The 21890-nt window shown below is 34.1% G+C and overlaps 1 protein-coding gene across 3 annotated transcripts in view; it reads right to left on the bottom strand.

Moving 5' to 3' along the window:
* Nucleotides 1-21890, bottom strand: part of EPHA3 (EPH receptor A3) — a 329741-nt gene that overhangs the window by 209071 nt on the left and 98780 nt on the right. The window lies entirely within an intron of this gene.

Raw genomic sequence — 21890 nt, 5'->3', positions numbered from 1 at the left:
ATAAATATGCATTTCAAAAGCAGTCGAGTCATCACTACTTTATTTTTCTGTTTTGTGAGATATCTGTGTGATTACATATGACTTCAGATTGAAAAGAAGACATCTGATATACTGCTTCAGTGACACATGCATTTCCTTTAAATATTAGTGACAAAATGAACTTAAGGATCTAAAAATAAATGAATTAGTCTCACCCTAAGCAGCCTCAAGCAGTCTTAATATCTTTGCATGTTGGAAAACGTAATTGAAAGTCAATGAGAGAAAAATTCCCTTTAGTTAACTTTTTGCCTTTTCTAACTGACAAACTCCAAAACGCCTTCATTTATCTTAGTTATGCCTTCCACTGTTTCCCTCTAAGAGAGGTAGCATGACACTCTAGTCTTTAGTTTGAAACAGTACAAGACTGTAGCCAACCCTAATTGAGGAACCAGTATAAGTTTTACTCTCCACTTGCAGTCTTCAAACCAACTGCAATTCAGCACATGAGAAAAAATAACAGCCAGTGCAAAGTTCTTAGGGTCTGGCCCAGCAGGGGAAGTAAAAGCAAAAAGTCATGTCAACAACAATAACAATGAAAACATTTTTAAAAGCTTTGATCTTATGAATAGACTCAGTACCAAAGGCAAAGCCTGCTGTTCATGCCTCAACAACAGAGCAAAAAGAGCAGATATCCTCATTTACACGTACAAGCTCAATATCAAAGACAGAAAAGTGGGGAAGGACAATGTAGGTCTTAGGGGGAGCACTGAGTTAAGCTGATAGCATCATGACTGCATCTATTACACTAAAAAAAAACCCCACTACCAATCAATAAGAGCTTCCATTTTATAATTTTATCATTTTCTGTTCTCTAAAGAGTTCATCTTCAGATATGACAGATATGAACAATATGTAAACCAAACAGTATGGCCCACCACCAGGCTGTACAAGGACTGACTGATTGGCCAGGGCAGTCCCTGAGACACAGCACAGGGAGAAGTTCAGGAATGAGGCGCTCTGTGCCCTGAGCAAACAGGAAAAACAGGTTCTCAGCTAGTTAGAAAAATTTGAGGAGAGATTTTTTTATGAACTCGGGTTCTTGCATCGTCCCATACTTAGAAAAGCAGTAAAATCACTAACTGAGATATCTATTCCTTGTGACTAGCAGGAACCTTCTTAGCAAGATGAGATGTACGCTTAATTGAATGTACCCCTTCATCAAAAATCACGGAGCAGCTCCCCAGAGCTATCTAAGAGGCCGTCTCTGGGCTATAGTCCTTCCTAAGTCCTCAAATAAAACTGAAACTGTGTCACAGCTCTCACACTGTGCTTTTTTTCAAATCAACAACTACTTGACAAATATCCAGGACAAAATTTATTCTGCTCTTAAATCTTAATCTTTTTTTCTTATAACTCAGGTGTCATTGTATTTATGTAAGGTAAATACGTAGGATGGAATAGCTGTGATCTTTCATACTGGGATAAATTACTATATTTTATGAAAATCTGAACTTGACCATTCTTGGGTATAAAATAGTGTCCATTTTCCTACCTCCTGAAAAGGCAACTTTCCTTATACATATTGAATTCAGGTACAGAGATAAAAGAAAACTGACAGCTATGATTCTGTAAAGTTGAAAGTTCATTCCGTCCACCATTCATCTGCATTTGATACTAAAAAAAATGACCCGAATGAATGATAGACAAATAGTTAAGTCTCTTCTAGCTTGGAAGTAGAAGATTTTTTAAAATCACATTCGTTTTGAGTCTGTGTTTAGAATTAATTACAGAGCACTTCAATTTCCTCTTGGCTACTTGAATATTCTCAAGTTTTAAGAGACCATTTTGTGTAACACATTGTAATATTAATTGTCTTCCATTATTTAATCTGGCATAAAAATGAGGAATGGTTTCTGCACCTTTACTACATTATTAAAATGTTTTCTTTCCCCACTAGTACTTAAATTTTCCCATTAACCTAAAATTTAAACATACCTCCAAAAGAGGGTTATTTGTATTTTTTAACATTAAACCTATCCGTATTAAACATGCCATTCTTCCCCCTAAAATTATTTAAGGCCTCAAAAACCTGTTTCTAACACAAATTTGAATTTCAGGCCTTTCAGTCTAGCTTGGCCCACCATTTTGACCCATCTAATCAGGCACAACTGTCACACCACTGCTGTTTCCACATCTGACCTCCAGTAGAAAAGTTTTCTCATACCTACCAACTTGGCCAGAAATGGGCATTCCTTGACCAGCCACCAAATTTTGGCTTTCCTTTTTTAATTTTTACATTTGAGTTAAACTTTTTTAAGAAAATTGTTTTATAAGGAAAGGTAATGTGTTATTTCAGTCTCTAAAGTCTTATAATCCTACATGGTCCATAGAGCAGCAGCATCCTAGCAATCCGATAGTTTATTAGCAGTGCAGAACCTCAGACCCCACCCAAGACCTCCAGACTCAGAATCTGCATTTTTAACAAGCTCTTCAAGTAATCTATGTGCAAATTAACGTTTGAGACGCACTTTCTACATTTCCAAAAACACACAAAAAAGACAGCTAGAAGTGAGGGAGGAAGGGAAAGGAAGGTGAAAAGTGGATGCCAAATGAACTGCTTTCTTTCTGAGTTACGTGTTTAACAGAAAATATTAAATCTAGGTTGTGCTCTCTTAGGTACATACATACTTAGGAAATATTTGACAATATAATAAAATGCTCCGAATGTGAATAGTTAAGAGTTTGGTATGACAGAGATTATTAGCATTTTGAATAATAAATAATTTACTAATGTCACATATTGAAAGAAACAGCAGGTGCATTTTTGTTCCCAAAAAATGGCACTAAAACAGATATTCTTTAGGGAAAAATTGTGTCAATAAACTTACCATATTCATTCTAAAGCAAGCTTACTAATAAAAGGAGGAAGTAGTATGTCCCTTCTTTTAGGTAAATTCAATTATTAGAAATATGGGGGGAAGTGTGTAACAAATAAGATTTTTTTGCACTTAATAAATTGTTTTTATTTAGAATAAACATATGGTATAAAGAATATTACAGAATTATACATATGTTTCCATGGAGAAACCCAGTGACATGGGCCACCATACTTGTGCCCTTGTGGGAGCAGATTTAGAGATGCAGGTGTGTTTGTGTTTGTGTGTGTGTGTGTGTGTGTGTGTATGATGTGGTGTGTCCATGTGGTGTGTCTGTGTTGGGGGAGTGGAACTGTATCAGTGGGATCTAGTTTTACTGTAACACTTAAAGGTAGGTAAAGCCAAATGAAAGGTCATGTAATTCATTTCACTAAAATAGGGTCAAATAACCTCCCCTGGGATGATCAAAACCTTCTAAGGCAGTGCTTACCTATAAGTTCCATGTTAGATTCATACTACTTTCTCCTTCATTCTACTACAAGACCTTCAACAGCTAACTCCTCACATGTTAGTTGAAGAAAGTTTAAGATCTTTGACCTAAGCCATTCAACCCCAACATAACTTTGCACCCTTATACTACAAATACATTCCAACAAAACTGTGCCATTCAGGCAGACTAAAATGTTCTATGGTTCAGGAATGAAAGCTGCTATTACTGGCGAAAACTTTTCCTATCTTTAAAACTTTCCACTGCCTTGAGAGGCCATTTTCATTCAGTATTATTTTAGCCTCAATGTTACACCCTTCATGAAGCCCTTCTTTTCTCCAGAGATCCTTCTAGTTGGGTATTACTACTAACCAGCTGGGGTGACCCTGCTAATATAGTTAATTGCTCGGACTCTTCATCTTCCCATTGGTAGTAAAAGTGGTTGCCCTAGATCTATGAATTTCTAACTTTTATTACTCACATGCACCCTAAAATAATCTTTTAAAACCTATATACTGACTCATATATTTTAAGTTAACATTTAAAATGTTTCCTCATGAGTGTAAATAACTGGAAATGATGTAATTTCCAGCATATTGTAAATATTGATATTTTAAAATAAAGCTGCTACACCAGTCTTTTAAATGCACCCAATGGAATCTAAATACCAAAGTGATTTGATACCCACTATCAAGTAAAAATAAATGATCATGTTCTTCTCTAGTGGTCAAAAATTTTATGTTAGTTCTTGTTCTTCCTGAGTTCATACTTTCATACGAACTCCCTCATAAAACATTATGTGAAGGTTGTAAGATTTTTATGCTTGAAAATCTTACATTAATCAATGTATCATATATTGCTACAATAAAATACTGAAATGAATAATTTATTTCTTTTAATTATAATGCTCTAAGGCTGCAAATTGTTTTTCTGAATTTTCTTGTTAAATTTTAAGCAAAGAACTGATCAAAACTACATGGATATAGATTAAAGACAATTTTAATTGCAACTAAAATTTGTTAGAAATTCATGTCTTACTTAGATGAACTAGATTTTTTTTCCTAATCAGGATAGATATTACTTATCGCTATGCACTCAGAATCAATTCATTTCTATCTTTTGTTGTTTTAGATGAAGGCATTGGGAAATCTTGTTTACATAAAAAGTGGATAGAAATGGAAATAGTTTTTTACAGCAACAGGGCTAATTCTTTGAACTTGAGTTATATGTTAAATACCATAGTAATTTATCACTAAAATGATTTTTGCTGCTTCATCAACTGACAATTTATTGGATCTTTCTTCAATTTGAATGAAAACAGAGAACAAAAACCACTTGACTTGAAATTGAATTTGATACACAGTCATTTACATTCTCCACACCAAATTTTTAATTCCCTTTTGTTTAACACTTATATCCAAGGAAAAATGCACCTTAATAAGGTTTCAAAAGAATGAGAGAAATATTTTGCTTAAAAAAAAAAAAAAGAAGAGCAATTGTGAAAGGGAATTGGGAGAGAGAATTAGTTTGAACTTAAACACACTGGAATTCTCACACAAGTCAACATCAGTGGATACAAAAGTTGAGGATATGAAAATTAATTTCCTTAAAGTGTAAATGTCAATGTACCCCCTTGGACATGCTCTGTGATTCTCCAAGCTACATGTACCTCAGTTTGAAAACTGCTGGAAGTACTTTATACTTCTTTAGGTTTGTTCATGGGCTCCTCAGGTGTTGCATCCTACACAGTGCTTTCCATAATGCCTTAAATTTAATACTCAACCACTATGTACATATGAAATTTGTAATCTCTATAAAATTCATAATCTCTAAAGCCAAATTTATGCCATATGATAATCTAATTGTATTATATGTAATATTTTTATTTAATTGAACATAGCATTCTCATTATGCTTTTCAACATTGATTCCCAAATGTGTTGAATGACAAGGGCACTAAGCATAGAACAATGAGCTTGTGAATATACTGTATTTATTAGGCCTTATGGGAGCACCAGGAAATTAACCCACTATAACTGTACTGGCAGGCTCTCCCATTTGCATTTTCTACAATTCTTTTCCAAGTAATACGACATCCCAGTCAAGTTTTCATCTTCAATATTCTCTTTTTATTTCTGGAATTTGTACACCACTTAACTACACATTGCCAGTTACACATACCCTGTCCATGAATATTAGCCAATGGGTGAAATTTTTTTTCAACAGAAACTTTGTTTTAATTGAGAAGCGAATCAAAGTAGGCATTTTATCTGGGGACCATGTGTCCAACAAAGCAGTCATTTCCAACTAAGGATACTGAAGTCAATGTTACAGCAAATCTACTTTGCAACGTTATCACACATGCCAAACATAATATAGAACTACCAACAAAATGACTGTGTTGTTCACAATACACTATAATTAACCTTATAAATTCACTGTACTTGTAGCCCCAACACGTATGCACTTTGGTGAAAAGAACCACAGTGCTGAAAGCAAATGTGAAATTGGCGAAATGAATTTTTGGAAGCTTAAGTCACTTGACCTTTCCAGTTTAAACAACCTAATATAAGAGTTAGTCATTCTTGGACATGAGACATTACAAATAAACTGCCCCAAATAATAGTCATCATGTTCTGGGATATTTGTACTCTGAATTATTATAGTAAATTTCCCTGAAGTGTTTCAATGAGTAGAAGAATAATACTCAGCCTTCTGAAATCACAGGTAAAGCTAGGAATCAGTCACCACTCATACCTGAATACACACAAATAGGACCCACAAGTTGTTCCTGAAAGGGTACAGGGCACCTGAGGAATTTTGCTCCAAGTTTCACAGTTTAAATTTATGTCATGATTTATAAGATATTTCCTTGATATACTGAATACTGACTTAAATAGTCGATCTTTAGTGATGTGTAAATTCCTTACTTCAATTTAATATTTACTCAAGAAACACACAGGAAATAAATTATGATTGATAAATGAGGAATCAGAGATTTGGAAGTGATCTCTTGGGTTTATCTCCTCCATATCCAAACAAGACTTCCCAGAAGAGAAAAGCTATTACTTATTTCTCAAAGGCAATTGGAAACAATTTACTTAAAAAATTATTTAGCACTTAGTAGCTACAATTAGAATCCTAGTGTGAGAATTTCTGTCTCTCTATTTGAAAAAAAAGTTAGAAATGAAAACACTAAGAAATAATATTTTTAAAGCACTACATTAAAAAAGCATGTACCATTCATGATGGGTACCTTCTATGTTTAACTGAACATTTACATATAAAATGGAAGGACTCCTGAGTATCAAGTTTTCACTGATTTCTCTCTTTTGACCATTTTTGACCCAGGTAAGTGTATGGACTGTCTTTCATTCTCCCTCTCTGCCTTATAATCTGGCCTCTGCTTTCCTGCCTATGCATATACACATTGTCAAGCTCATTCCTGCACCTGCCTCTTATACTCACAGTCTTGTTCAGTGGATGCATCTGCAGGATTTAAGTGGGATTAAGCCTCAGTAATCATGCTTGAGCTTCAAACTTCATGACATTTGCAAAGTACCTAATTATTTGGCCCTGAATAAGAACTGATTTTCTACAAGATAAAGAAAAAAATACTGTCACAGCAAAGTAATTCAGAATTTATAAAGAAGTCAGAATGGTATGACATGCCTTGTTTTAAAAGAAACAACCCTGAACCATGTTAGACAGACCATCAAAACCAATTACAGAACCAAGTAAAGTTATTTGAGTCTGAAAAACTATCCAATCATGGATCAGTCTAAGTTCTAAATAAATAAGAATTGAAGATCCCGCAATTAGAGTACAGAAATACCGTATAAGACAAACTGTGTACTGTTTCGTTAGAATTCATTTAGTTGGTTTTTGTCCTTTTTTTGATGTATAGCAAAACTTTAGCTTCCTGGATTCTGGAACTTCCAAAAGAAAAAAAAATCTTTCTAGATAGCTGATGTTTCCTCCTAAGGCTTTATTTTGGTTATGATAAAAGCTAATACTTACTAAGTACTCATTATATTCCAGGAGCTGTATCGAACACTTTATGAACATTTCATTTTCTTATTTCATCCTCCCAACAACACTACAAAGGAGATGCTATTGTTATCTCCAATTTACATATGAGGACCCAGAGAGGTTAAGTACTTTGCCCACAGTCACACAGTGAATAAAAGGTAGAACAAAGATCAAATCCAGATCCGCTGATTTATCCCATTTATACCGATTAAGGCAATGATGCTTCTAATCATCGCTTTCTGCAAAGGAAACTTTATAAACTATTTAACTGCTTAATTCTTTTCCAGAGTGGAGATAATAAAATTTAAACATTTATTGATACCTCAAGGGTACAACTGTAAATATATCTACTTGCATTATGCTTTTTGCATAAAGTTCTGGGATGCACTCAGGACTTACTCAGGCGTAGAAGGCTGTGGCCCCACAGTGGCCCTGGACCAAGGTAACTTCAATACATGTGTTATCATATCCCGTCTGGCTTTTGTCCTGTTTCCTTGCTGCCAAGGTACTCATTATATGTAACTCTTTTCCCCTTTGTTAACTTTTAGACTTTCATCTTCTAGCAGCTCTGAAACCAAATGAATCAGCATGTTATAAACATGTGTGTCAAGTAGGGTAGGTTCTGACTGGAGTCTCAGTGTCACTGCAAGAATAAAGAACTTCACTATAGGAACTTAAGGCACACCTAGAAGAGATATGTGCTAACCTGGATTCCCAGCTGAATAATTAGAAAAGATATTTCTTACAAAATTATTTGGGAAAAATGTATCTTTCTTGGAAAATACATTAGGCTATTATGGCCTAATGTTACAAACACAACTGTTAATCTAAAAACACTATAGGAATATATGAGTGATTGAATGTATGAAATCTTACAGAAAATGTAAAGTTTCCATCTAGTCTACTTGCAAAGCCAGTGTAGTTTTAGAAAAATGTTTTGAACATGCCAAAAGCTTTCTGCAGAAGTATAGAATATCCTCAGAGGATTCCCAGAATATCTTCACTGACTTTTTCAGACATAGAATCTACCAGATTACAGAATATTTTTTCTTATCATTGTAATCATCTAAGAAGCAGTACATAATCATGCCCCTTAACTGACCAGCAATGAACAGTAACAAATAAAATGCAATTATTAAGTTACTACCCTTCAAATCTTTACATTTTAAGAGAGATATTCCAATTATGTTTAATTTCAGGTGTAGGTAACTTGAAAATTTCCAAATTTCTTTTCAGCCTCTAGGTGTATTTTTAAAAAGAAATCCATTGATATTTTTTTTTTAATTTTGTATTTTGCTTTGAATTTAGGAAAATAATCTCAGAAATCAAAGAAGTCTTTGTATTGTGTATAAGAAATGAAGCAACAGTTTTCACTGTCTATTATTTTTTAACATTTAAAAGAGTATTTAGAATGTATGGGCTTTATAAGGGTGTTTGTATCTTTAAAAAAAACTAAGGGCTATTTCTACCCTTCTTTCTTCTTTAGAAATGAAGGTAATTACATTCCTGTTATTTCCTCTTTGCAGTGATTTTTTTTTTAAAGGATGTTAAATAATATTTAAAGATGAACTGATGTGAGGCAAACTATATGTTAACTAATACATAGAATTTATGATTTTATTGCTAATTATTCCTACTTAACTTCCCATAAAGGTCTGAGTATTTTATTTTTCTAGTCAACCAGTAAGGTTAATCAGTCAAATATTTATATTATGTCTCTATTTTATACAGCTTAATTTTGACTATTTTTTACAGAACATGATTTGTATAGGAAAGAAAGATGCTGTCTCTACAATAACAAGAAGAAAGGATATAAGAGATGTTTAAGTGTGTGCGCTCCCACGTCCACCGTGTGTGCCTACATTCAAGGGAGTCACCCACATTCTCCTACTGTTTCATTTTTTCCTGTTAAATATTGATACAGTGCCTATGTTAATAAAGAAGCAAAAATCTTAGTAAGTAAAAAAGCCATCAATATTCCCACAAAAGATGCATCTATTGTATACAGATTTTGAACTAAGCTCTGAAAAGGTTTTATAAAGGAGCAAGAAAGCACAGCTGCTAATCTTAGAAAGGTTATAAACTATAACAACAACGAAGTTTACTTTACTAAGTAGTATCATATTTACTGTCAGTATTTTAGTGCTATATGTTATGGTACTCTTCTAATTCTGACTCTCAAAAAAATATTCTAGGTCAAGACATACAGAAAGCAAACTTACAGATATCAGATAATATAACAAAGTGATAAAAGCAAGAGTTAAATATATAAAATCAAGTGACATCATCTTACGCTAAAGAATCTCACTGGATCTTCTGTGATGAATTAAGATGTATATCAAGTTGTGTAAAATAAATGTAATCCCACCAACCCCGCTGGGTAAATCTAAGGTTTATTCCTGGACTAAGAATGTACAGAAACCATCTTCCTCAAAGAGAGCTGACAATTCTGCTGCAAAGCTGACCCTTGTCTGGAGTTTACAGCATGAGCTTGGCTCCTGGCCAATATGAACAATGTTTAAATTTCTTTATGGCAGCTCAATGAGCTTTCAAACGTTCATCTGCTTTACCTACTGTGCTTAATAAAAAGCAAGCCAATGCATTTTCTCATTTCCTTTTCATCACTAATAAGAGCAACCATCAACTTTATGAAGGATATAGTCTTTTACTTTCGGGTTTCTTTTCCCAGTAGCTTGGCACTGAAGCACTAACAGAACACCGTCGTCCCACCCATCATCATTACACAGATCTGGATATAAAGCAGTGTCTATCTTGTCACTAAAATGCAAAAACTAGAAACAGTAAAAGCCCCTGGGAATTACATCTGTTCTTGAACATCGGTATTTTAAAAGAGTTTTACTGTATTAATGAAATAGTTGCTTTATAGAAGGCTTTATAGTTTGTAAAGCTTAAGTTCTAATAGCAACACAAAACTTTGTAATGTATAACACCAATAACATTTTCAAAGAGAAATTAGTTTCTTATATAAAACAACCTGATTAGTAATTCAGGAAGGATGTTCCTTTTAGACCACATTTATTTACCTAAAAAAGTGTAAAGATTTATTAGTATGTGCTTCTCTTAAAAATTTTGGAAATTATGTATTTTTTAACTTATTTTGTATGCTTCCTCATTCTAACAGCAATACAAAGAAATATAAGAATGTATGTATAAGTCCAACACTAACTGAAGTTCATTTTGATTTTTTTATTCCATACTTCACCTGTCTTATTTTTTTTAGAAATAAAGATGTTTAAGTACACTTACATATATTATAACAAATATGTATATAAGTTAAGTTTATAGTGCTAATGTATATGAACATGTAACATGCATATATATCTGTACATGCATACCTGTATGCATATGACATATATGCATGCTATATATGTCTCCATACATGTATATCCACATGCATACAGGCATATATGTTTACATATGGGTGAAAATGTTTTATATATATTATATATCAGTGTTTATGAGCTTTGAAAAAATCCATTATGTGTAGCAGATATGTCAGTCATCTCCATAATTCATTCCCAATCTGCCACTTGGAGATCTGTCAGGCTAATAATGAAGCATATTGTGTAAGCATACACACTGGGCACATAGCGAGTGTTCTGTGAGCCCTGGTTCCACACTTGCCATCATCTCCTATCAATCATGTCCTCAGCAACAGCAGGGGCAATGCAAATAGAAGCCGAGGTAATTAGAGGCGTGACTCAGTTCCACATGCCCAGAAAAATAAAGGCCAGAGATATCCTGTTAAAATATTTTTGCATTATAGTCTTACCCCATCCTACACTGGAGAAAGAGGAAAGTGTTATATTAATGACTATGAAGTTCTTCCCTTTTTAAATAACTATGATCAAGCTTTTTTTCTCAAATCCAATAACCAAATTCTCCAGACATCTCTTTGGCAGCAAGAACTTGCAAATTTTCACATTACGGTGCCATGCAAAATATCGTGAAAAGAAAACTATTAGCTTACTATATTATAAAAAGGATTGGGTTTCAGAATTAGACAGACCGAATTTACATCCTGGCATTGTGACACAGGGCACATTAGTGAATTCTCTTAGCCCTGCCCTGGTAAAATACAGCTAATAATATTTACCTTGTAGGGCTTTTGTTGAGAATTAAATGATATGTTAATCACTGTATACATACTAGGCAATCAATAAATGGCAATTCAAATGTATTTATGATTTACGCTTGAGGCAGGGTACTCACAATTCAAGATGGAATCGATTACCATAAAATACTTTTTTAAAGGTGAAGAGTAGAGTGTAAAGGGAATATAAAAAAGTAAAATTGTGAGTTGGGTATCAAAAAGGCATGTAGAGAGGGTGCAGCCGTTTGCAGGGTGTAGGCAGACACATAATTCTGTGTCCTTCCTCAGGGAATGCAAACAAGAAATCAGAACCATGACGTGGATCAGTTTCCAAAAGTGAAAATAAGCCAGTAGCCTGAGGAACACAAACACTTCTGGCACTGGAGCCAGAAGTCAATGTGAGGGCTCCCAGAGAGAGGACACAGTGAAAAGTATTGAATAACATCCTCAAAAGCATTCTTGCAGTTACTCCAGCCCTGAGCTGTAACAGGCTGTTTCTGAAAACACGGGCTAGTAGGCTTCAGGTTCCTTCCTGACCCTGGTTCTCTACAGGAGGGTGACAGAGGGAACACTGGTCACACAACGGTGCTCTGCTCGCAAAGCCCAGTTTCTCCACTTACTGTGTGTGACACTGGACAACTGTTCGATTTCTCCAAGCCTCCAGCTTCCTCTCTTGCGAAATGGGGACATGATAGTGCCTCTTCATGGGTCGCTGGGAGGATTAAATAAAGTGCCAGGCTCGGTTACATGCCCGAGGACAGAAATGGCTGTTTTTAAAAGAAACAGCTGATGTGGAGGTCCTCCTCTAATTTTCAAATAAGGAACACTCCTAGAACTAGAACCATAGGAACTTTTTATACAAAAGCTATTAATACAGTATGTCCTGTGGTATAACCACATTTACCTGTCATCTTTGCACTAGTATCACATTACAGGAAAGAGGGAGTCAAATGTCAGATTTGATTTCATGTCAGCACGGCAGAGTATCCTAAAAGGAAACTAACTCTGGAGCAGCTGTCTGAACCTTTTGCATAAGAAAATTCCCTCAGCCTCCAAAGCCTTTCTCCTTGATATCTCTGTTATCGCTCTGTTCACATTCTCAGTTCTTGCACTACCAAATCCTAGCCACTGAATGTCAGTCACTTTTTCCAGCTCTGTGCAAGCAACATTCATTTCCTGTTTTTAAATATCCACCTTCACACATGAAGATGCCTGAAATCTTTATTCTTTCTCCCAGACAAAGAATCTTCATTTTGTTTTTCTTTTTGTGTAAGTGTCATTTTCCAGTTATCTAAGTAGTTAGTAAGACTTTGTGTACCTTCAAAAGTTACATAAGTTTCTAAGTAAATCCCAGAAAGGATGAGTCCTGAAGTACAGTCGCAAGACGCTTGAGCTTGGGTTCCATTTTAGGCTCAGCTAATGTGTGATCTAAACTGTTAGCTTTAATTTACATCTCTGTAAAAGGAGGGGTTATTCTAGACCAGGTTTTCTCAGTCATGACATGGTTTGCCTGGGTAATTCTTTGTTGGAGAGGCTGCTCTGTGCATTACAGGATATTTAGCAACATCTCTGGTCTCTAAGCACTAGATGCCACTCCACCCCCAGCTGTGACAACCAAAAATGTCTTCAGATATTGACAAATGTCCCCTGGGGGCAAAATCACCTGAGCTGAGACTATTAGTCTAGGCTTTAAAATTCTATGAGTGTGACACTGAAAGAATCTGTACTGGTATTTGGTTTCTTGATATTTCCATTAACATACAAGTTCCTTGAGGGCAGGGACATTTTTCTGTTTGGTTCAGTGCCACATTTCCAGTGGACACTTAGTGCAGTAGGCACACAAATTTTTGTTGGCAGAAAGGAATAAATGATGGAATCTCTAACTCCATCAAGATTGAAATCTCTCCATTTATTATATCTTAGCAGCACATTTTGATGGGCCCTGAAACAATATTCATCTTTCATGCTTACACCACTTTTAGTTCCTTTTAAATATTGCCTTGCCTCCTTTTAACACAAATTTAGTTCATATACCCTTTAGAACCCAAGATACTTGGGAGCAAGAATTGTATTGTCCTTCCTCCCAATTCGGCACATTAATGAGCTCTGTACACCACAGAACCTTTACCTGTGCTAAATCAGATTGAGATATTTTGTATCTCCTCAATACAGCAGCATGAGATAGACAGCAAATGGATCCAGATTTCTGAAATATTTTCTTCTCTAATAATCACCAGAGAAGCAAAATTGTTTCTTTCCAACCATTTATATACACAGATTTGTTCTGAGCTTCATAAAACTCTGCATGTTCTTTATGCATTAATTCAAGGATGGTATTCTCCCATTCCATAGCATATGCTTTCTCTTCTCTTGTTGAAAGTGAGTCTTCATGTCAAAATGTAGCAGCTGTTCTCAATTAAAGCTTCCACTTTTAACCTCTTGTGGCTTTGTAACTGACCACTGAACAGAGAGTTCAGGAATATTTTACATTCAGTCTTTTGCTATTAGAAGCCATTCTTACTTCTTATTTGGTTTTTTAATACAAAAAGTCTGTAACTGATCATATGATGATTATGAGTTTCATGATTTCAACACCGCCTTGGGATTCCTGGGTCTCCTCTCAACCAACAAATCTGTGATTAGATGTCCACATTGTGACTCTGTTTCTAAAGGACAAATGACACCTACACATCTCAGAGGACTACGGGAACACTGGTAGATAATAACATGACCAAAGTTTACATATTATATATATATATATAAACGATCATAGATTCTATTCTATACAGAGGCATCCATAAGTGATTTTAGAGTTATCTGCCAACAGGATGTCCTGCCCACATCCTGGAAGATGAGAAGCTACAACAGCAGAGTATACATGCTTCTTTCTAGTCATGTGATTCTTTCCAAATGGCTCTGACTCTGGGAGCACTTTCATCAAATATTAGCAAAACGCATATTTCTCTCTACAATTGCTCTCTATTAAGTTTAGTGTCAGCTGTCAGAGCTGTAATGTAAACCCTTATTAGCTCTTGTAAATTCTACTCTGGAACTAATAAGGGATTGTTAAAACTCCAAACACAGACAGAAGTAGGGGGAGAAATCACAGAGAAGATGACGGAAGGTGTTCAGTGAATCTATATCAGCAAAGCAGGCTTTTCATAACGATTACTGCTGCACTTCACAGAATCTGTGTATCCCAAGAGGGAGAGAAGGATCTAGTTCTCAGTTTATTTTACAGAGGGCTTGATTCTCTTTCCTCTGGGAGGGGTTGACTAAAAACTATGAAAGAAATTAGAAAAGTTAATTAGATTTCAATAATTTCTTTTTAGAATCGTTACATGCATTCTGAAAAAATTACATTGCCTCCCTCAGATTTTAAAATACAGAAGTTTTGATGATATCTGGACAGCTAGAAAGAAAAAGTATAAATCTGAAAAATTAAAGATGCATATTCTTTACAAAAGCCATATATTATATAATACCTAAGCTTTAAATATTTTGTTTTACACAATGGCATGCAGCAAATCAGAACCAAAAAAGGCTGTCTCTGTAAACCCCAAAGAAACCTAAGTTAAAGAAATGAAATTTTTAAGACTTCCTTTAGGGTTCAGCTATGCATGATGATAAATTATGGTGGCAGATCCACAAGGTACTTGACAAGGTGATATTTATTAAGATGCCAAAATAAATATAGATTTTATTTATTCCAAGTAACCAATATTCTACCTCTTACAGATGTGGCTTTTTCTTAAAAAATTCTAATCACTTTTTAAAATGAGTTTACATTTAACAGGTATTTTGTGAGTAGTATACAAAACAATGTTCTGATTGTCCTTTAAAAATGAGACTGAAAAATGCAAAAACAGAAATAACCTCTTTCAAGGAATATCAGAGCTATTTTCCTTTCTGCAACTGAAATTATTTTTTCCATGTCTCAGATTCCCAGAGTGAACTCTGTCCTGGGAAGCTTACTCCGTATTTGTCACAGACAGATTCTCAAACAAACTACTCAATGAACAAATTACTTGTGTTCCCTAAAGACTATACATCTGGCATATAGGTGTCACCTAAATTATTACTTGCAGCTTTGTAACACTGGACCAGACAGAGTATCTGAAAGTTCACAGAACTTATCACAGTTTAAAAAAAAAAAAAGCAAGCAAGAAAGAAAAGAATCTTATATCCTAAAAACAAATATTCTTCAGCTATTTGATAAGGGATGATCATGAATGTGGTTAGAACCACAAGGAAATTCCTTAATTCTAACATATAAAATGGTCTTCCAGGTTAGGGTAAAGAGTAGTAAAATACTTATTGAGAGAAGAAGTGTCTTCCTGTTTAGCCCCCTTTTAACAATAGAATTGATGTTTATAAAACTAAAGATCATTTATATAAGGTAAAAAAAATCTATATTTTACTAAGACACTATAATTCTTACTTAGTTATAATCTTCTGTGAGAATGTTAACAGCTATAAAACTGCCTGTGATTTTTAAGGTCTTTTATGGTGGTTCATTGCTGATCATTTAACTTGTTTTTATTCATTATGAGGTATTTAAATTATTAGAAACGATTTCATTCTATTCCCTAAATTAAATGACAGTCATTTGCTTGCAATTAAAGTGTCTCTGACTGCTCAAAATAATCTGATTTGTAGTATATATAAAACAAAGAATTCACATTTCTTTCTAGTATCTTAAACATGCAAATCTATGTTTTAAATTTATACTGTTTGTTTTTATACAGACTAAAAAAATTAACTACAATACTTAAGTCACAAATCAAATACACTCCCTTATTTTTCCTCTCTTTTTCTCATTTGAAAGGAGTTTTTACTGAATTAGTTTAATTGGTGCACTGATATAATTTGATTGAAAGTTTCCAGTAACATCACTCAGTAATTCATGTAAGCACATTTGGCATTTACTTCATAAAATTTATACTGTTTTCTCCACTGCCTGTTTTTACTATTCGGGTAATTCTTAAGTGAACATAATAAATAGCTAAAATAAATCAAATGGATACAGTTTTTTTTTTTTCTATACAGAGTCAAGTATTAGCTTGACAAATATTTTTACTTACTTGATTACTTATTTATGATTTGCATGATTTCTTCAAGGCAAAACCACTATTTATTGTTATGTTCTCACCAACTATCTAATCTAGTATTGTATACAATGATCTTAGTGCATAAAACAGTGGTAAAAAACTCTAGATTTAACATTTTTGAAATATAGCAATTTTATTTTATTTTGCTATTGTCAATTGTTTGCTTGTTCCCTAAACTATATTTTCTTAAATTAGTTAAAATCAAAAAGTCTTTCTGGGTATACAATATAAAAACGACTGTGTGTACATTCAAGGCCAGCTTTTGAAAAATTAATGGAAAAGACCTGCACTAGAAAGAATAAGAGACTGAGTCAAACACCAGATGGGAAAAATCAAGAGTCACTAATGTTTAGAAGAAGAAAAAAAGGAAAGCAAAAGAACAAAGGAAATACCACCTATGATGGAACAGACTAGAGATTTAATGGAACAAAAACTAAAGTCCCCTCAGAAAATAAAAATCCTGTATGGAAGGAGGTAGACAACAAGTTAATGAATATTAAATATATATAAATTCATTTAAGACAGTTTCTCTTCCTCAAGGTATCTCTAAATTCTAATATTTAAGGTAAGAGAGACTGTTGAATGGGTGTTTGTCATACCCAAGTGTTTTAACACAGATTAAAACAAGAGAGCAAGGAAGGCTATACAATCCAATGACATCAATGAATGACAATGATGATGATGTTCTAGTACCTTCTACCCCGTGCTGGATGCTCCAAAATGGGCGAAGCACACATTCACTGGCGATTCTAAAGGGTAGATATTATTCCACCCCTTTTGTGGATAAGAAAATTGAGGCTCAAACTGTTTATCCACGATTGAGAAATATCATTTCCGGGACTCGAGTCCAAGAACTAAAAACCTTGTCAGTGACAAGAGCCTGTGGCTAAATAGAACAATTAGATGCTAACTAAAGTTTAAGACAGATTCGAGGACGTTTCCTCAATCATGTTAATGCTGCCATGGTTTCTGATAAAAATTGGTGAGAAGATGTAAAAAATTGTATAAATTAAAGATTTTATAGCTATTATAAAGCTGTCATAGTATACCCTACTTTATTTGAAAGCTATTTACATTATTACTTACTGGCATTTTTTTAATTCAAATAAATTCATTGGTTTGAAGTCATGGGTATGAAACTGTTAAAGGCAAACAGAATGGAGAGCTGTCATTTTAAACTCAGGGAAAATGAATAAAAATTTCAAAGATCAAGGTAAGAAGTCTGATCATCTCAGTGCAGTCGTTAAAGGATGAGTAAGTGCTTTAAGTACTAGGTGTGCAAAATAAAGGGACAAAATTATTTTAGCATCTTCATAAATAGATCTTTGCTGAACATAGGTGTGAAATTAGTGGCAACTCATTTTTGCAAGCCAGAAAAATAATATTCATCATAAATTCATAAAAGAGAAAAATATCCTCTCAGGTACTACATAAAGTATTGTTACTACTTTACTTAATTTATTTATTACTATAATGATAGTTCAGATGAATCTAGTCTTAATGTGTCGCAACTGTATGTGACCTAATAGTCAAATGCATTCACTTCGAATTAGATAAGAGGCACATCTTTATGTGCAAGACATTCTGAAAAACCCAGTTGATTCAAAGATATATAATATTAAGTATGTTCTCTCCAGAACATACATTCTAAGAATGCATAGTTGGCATGAAATTTCCCAATAATTATTCATTAATGGAGAACTTCCTCAATTGTACTCTGCTAGGTTGTAGGCAAAACATCCTTAAAAAAAAAAGATATGATCCCTCCCCTCAAGGAACTTCCAGTCTGAAAACAACTGTAAAGAAATGCTTCTGAATTCATTAAAACATATGGATACTTTGCACTTCTGGAAGGTACACACAGACTAAGTAAGTAATAACAAACTTACTTTTCAATTTTCTCTAGCTTCTCGGTCAGAACAAGCAGAATCTTTAAATCATTTTGTTATTGAAAGCTTGACCAGTTCTTTAAGAGACTTGAAACTGACAGTGAAATGAGTGAAGAGGCAGAGTCGGTAGGTAAAACAAACATAATTACAGACAGTCATCAAAAAGTCTAGATGTCCTCAAACCTCACATCAAACACACTTTTCTACTCAGCTACTAATGTACAAGAAGGAGGAATAAAGTTAGCATTCCACAATGAACGCACACAGATAAAACACAGAGCAACAGATTCTTCAGTGACATTAATAAGGTATTTGGTACATTAAGTCTAAACAGTTTGTAGGACAAAGAATATTTATAGTAACTGCCTGGTATCTGCCTCAAATGTAATTAATTGACTATATAAAAAGCCATGAACATTCTCATTTTTTCTCTCCAAACTAAATCAAAACAGATAACATAATTCATTAGCCAGGATTTAAATATATTTAAATATATATATATATATATAAAGATCACGAGGATCCCTTGGTATTTATGTGAAATTTCTCCACACCTGCAATTTTAAAAAGTGAAAAGTATTATCCTGGGATGTAAGAACTATGAAGGATTTCTCAAGTGAAATGAACCAAGTAAATCTTGATTGTCAATGACTGAAAGCAACAAAGATGATTGAGGCCTATAATTTTAATTTTCAATGTTGCCTTGTTAAAAAAGAGGTTTATTGACATCCTATAATAACAATCGAACCCTGTAATTTGACCATACTCCCAACATTCAGCAAGCTTGCCCAAATCTCAGGAACATGGCCCAAATAAGGTTTAAGTCACACATGTGGTAAATTAAGAGAGATACCACAAGAGATAACTTATTTAAAGAAAGGCCATATTTTAAAATTATATATTAGAGAAACTGCTAGAAAACCAAGTGGATGCATGATCTCTTCCTTTCCTTACTAATCTTTACATTATTCGTCAGTTTAAGTTCGTGTATTTTTTTTTTAATGTGCATTTCTACTTTACCAATTTCATCATAACAAGTACTCTCTACCCTCCTGGAGGTACATTTGTCTGTATTTCCAGGTTTACTTGCCATGCAGTTCCTGAATGACTCTTTAGCTATTAGTACTTCTTCCACTCTTCACTTATTCCCTCCTTCTAGTCAGTCCTTGAAGGAAAAAGGTGTGCCATTTTCTACTCCTAGCTTTCCTGTCTTCAGTCTTCCCCAGCAAAGTAAAGGAAGACCAGCAACATAAAGCATCTTATTGCAGAACATTTTATTTTCCCATCAATCATATCTTCCCATATGAATACTTCCTTCCTCATCATACTAATACCTTATTTTTCAGTTTAAACTATTGACTTAGCTCTGTTTAACAATTCACTTAGAAATATATGTCCCTTTGGAGGCAGAGAATGAGACATTTTAAAACATACATACACATACACACACTCATATTTTTTAACTATAAACCAAACTAACTTAACAGTGATAATGTCCATCTTTCTTTTTCTAGTGTCCTCTGCAGAATCTGACACATAGTAGAGGCTCAATAAATGCTTAATAATTGAATAAATGGTCAAAGCATAATTTTCCACTACTTTTTCTCATTTCAGGAAAAGTGGACAGTTGTAAAAGTTTGCATCAAATACAAGAAAAGTATAATGATCTGGTTAAAATTCTGGCCCTGTGATAACTAATCTTGATTTTATGTATAGTTCTGAAATTGATGGATGAGTTTTTTTACAACAAAATTTTTTATCAATATATGTTTCCCATCAAACAGAGACTGCTTCAATTTCATCATTTACTTCACTGAACTTTATCCCACATATCCATCTAGAGTAGAATAGATAAGTCAGAATATTTCATTACTAAAGTCAGAAAATGACCTATTTATGAAATTTAGATTCCCTAGAAGGCCTTCCTGTGGAGCAAGCCCAGGACACAAAATTTTAATGGGACTTCTACACATTTTGAGATTTTTCATATAATGATTTAATAAACAAATTATAAACCACACCTTCTGGAATGTATAAGCTGTGTAAGGCAGTTAGTTCTTTCTCCCTACTTCAAACGTTTCTAAGCACGATAGTGGTAAGTTCAAACTCTCAATGCAGAGGTTTCTCATTATTAATGAACAATTTCCATTCTTAATTTTGAAATACTCAAAATTTATCTCTCCTTCCCCTACACTGCCAAGGCAGTTTGTACCCTGGTAGATGATTTATTGGTCTGTCTTGCATTAAAATTATACATTTATTTACCTGTCTTTCATACTAGACTGTGAGCTCCTCGAAGGTAGATACACTGACTTATTCATCTGTTTCCCCTGAGACTGCTACGTTATTACTTAGAACTCATAGATGGTTGAAAATACTGAATTAAATTTGGTAGACTTTCTGGCATATCTAAGATGCCTAACAATCCATATATCAAGATTTTGTTAGACATCACTTGGGCTAAGCTTCGTCTTCGTAAAATACAACATCTGGGCTACTGATTCTTCTTTCTGAAAAATCTAAAAATAGAAAGATGTGAGAAATAAACTGAAACAGATAAACCTTACATCAACAAATTCTTGGTAACTTTATGCCAGCTCTCTGTGGTCCTACTCACACTTCGTTGTACAGAATTCTACCTCCAGTAGAATCTGTGTACTTGTGGGGCTTCCTGGTCTCTCCCACCACTGGACTGAATCACAGGGAAGAAGTGTAGCTTGAGGTTACAACTGCAACCCTCAGAATCAGACTGCCTGGTTCCAGAGCTCAACTCCAGCTCTTACTCACTAAGGGATCCTTATACGGCAAGATATCTAACCTATCAAAGCTTTCTTTTTCTTATTTAAAAAAATGGAGATAATAATAGGACACACTTACAGGTTATTTGGAGGGATAAACCAAATACCTCACGGACATTTCTTAGCAAATCAGCACGGTGTCTGGCATCTAATAAGTGCTTAGTGAATGTTTAAAAAAAAATCTTTAAATTCTTATTACACTACATAGAATGAAGGAGGTACTCTTTAAATATGTGTTAAAATAAAGTGAATGAGTCTTGTTTTCCTCTGTTTAAGGCAACTGAAAGCCCATGGTTGCTGATCATTTTGTTATAAAATTACCTTGACGTGTTTAAAAATCTGGCTACGTGTGTATGTCAAGATACCATTCCACCCTCTTATAAAACAAAATAAAACTGATCTCATGAAATAATGAAGTTTATTTAGTTATCTTTTCATCTGTATCTTTTCTAAGTAATACAGTTCCTCTGTATGCCTGAATTGAAGTATTGCTGATAAGATGATGATTTGAGTTACAGCAAGCAATTCTGATTAGTCTACAAGCTTATTAAAAAATCAACCAAAAGTTTAAAAAGGAAACCATAATAAACACCAGCACCATCACT

The sequence above is a fragment of the Camelus ferus genome, chromosome 1, assembly GCF_009834535.1.
Source record: "Camelus ferus isolate YT-003-E chromosome 1, BCGSAC_Cfer_1.0, whole genome shotgun sequence".
Taxonomy (NCBI): Eukaryota; Metazoa; Chordata; class Mammalia; order Artiodactyla; family Camelidae; genus Camelus; species Camelus ferus.
The sequence above is the reverse complement of the archived record's forward strand: the minus strand, read 5'-3'. Positions and strand labels throughout refer to the sequence as shown.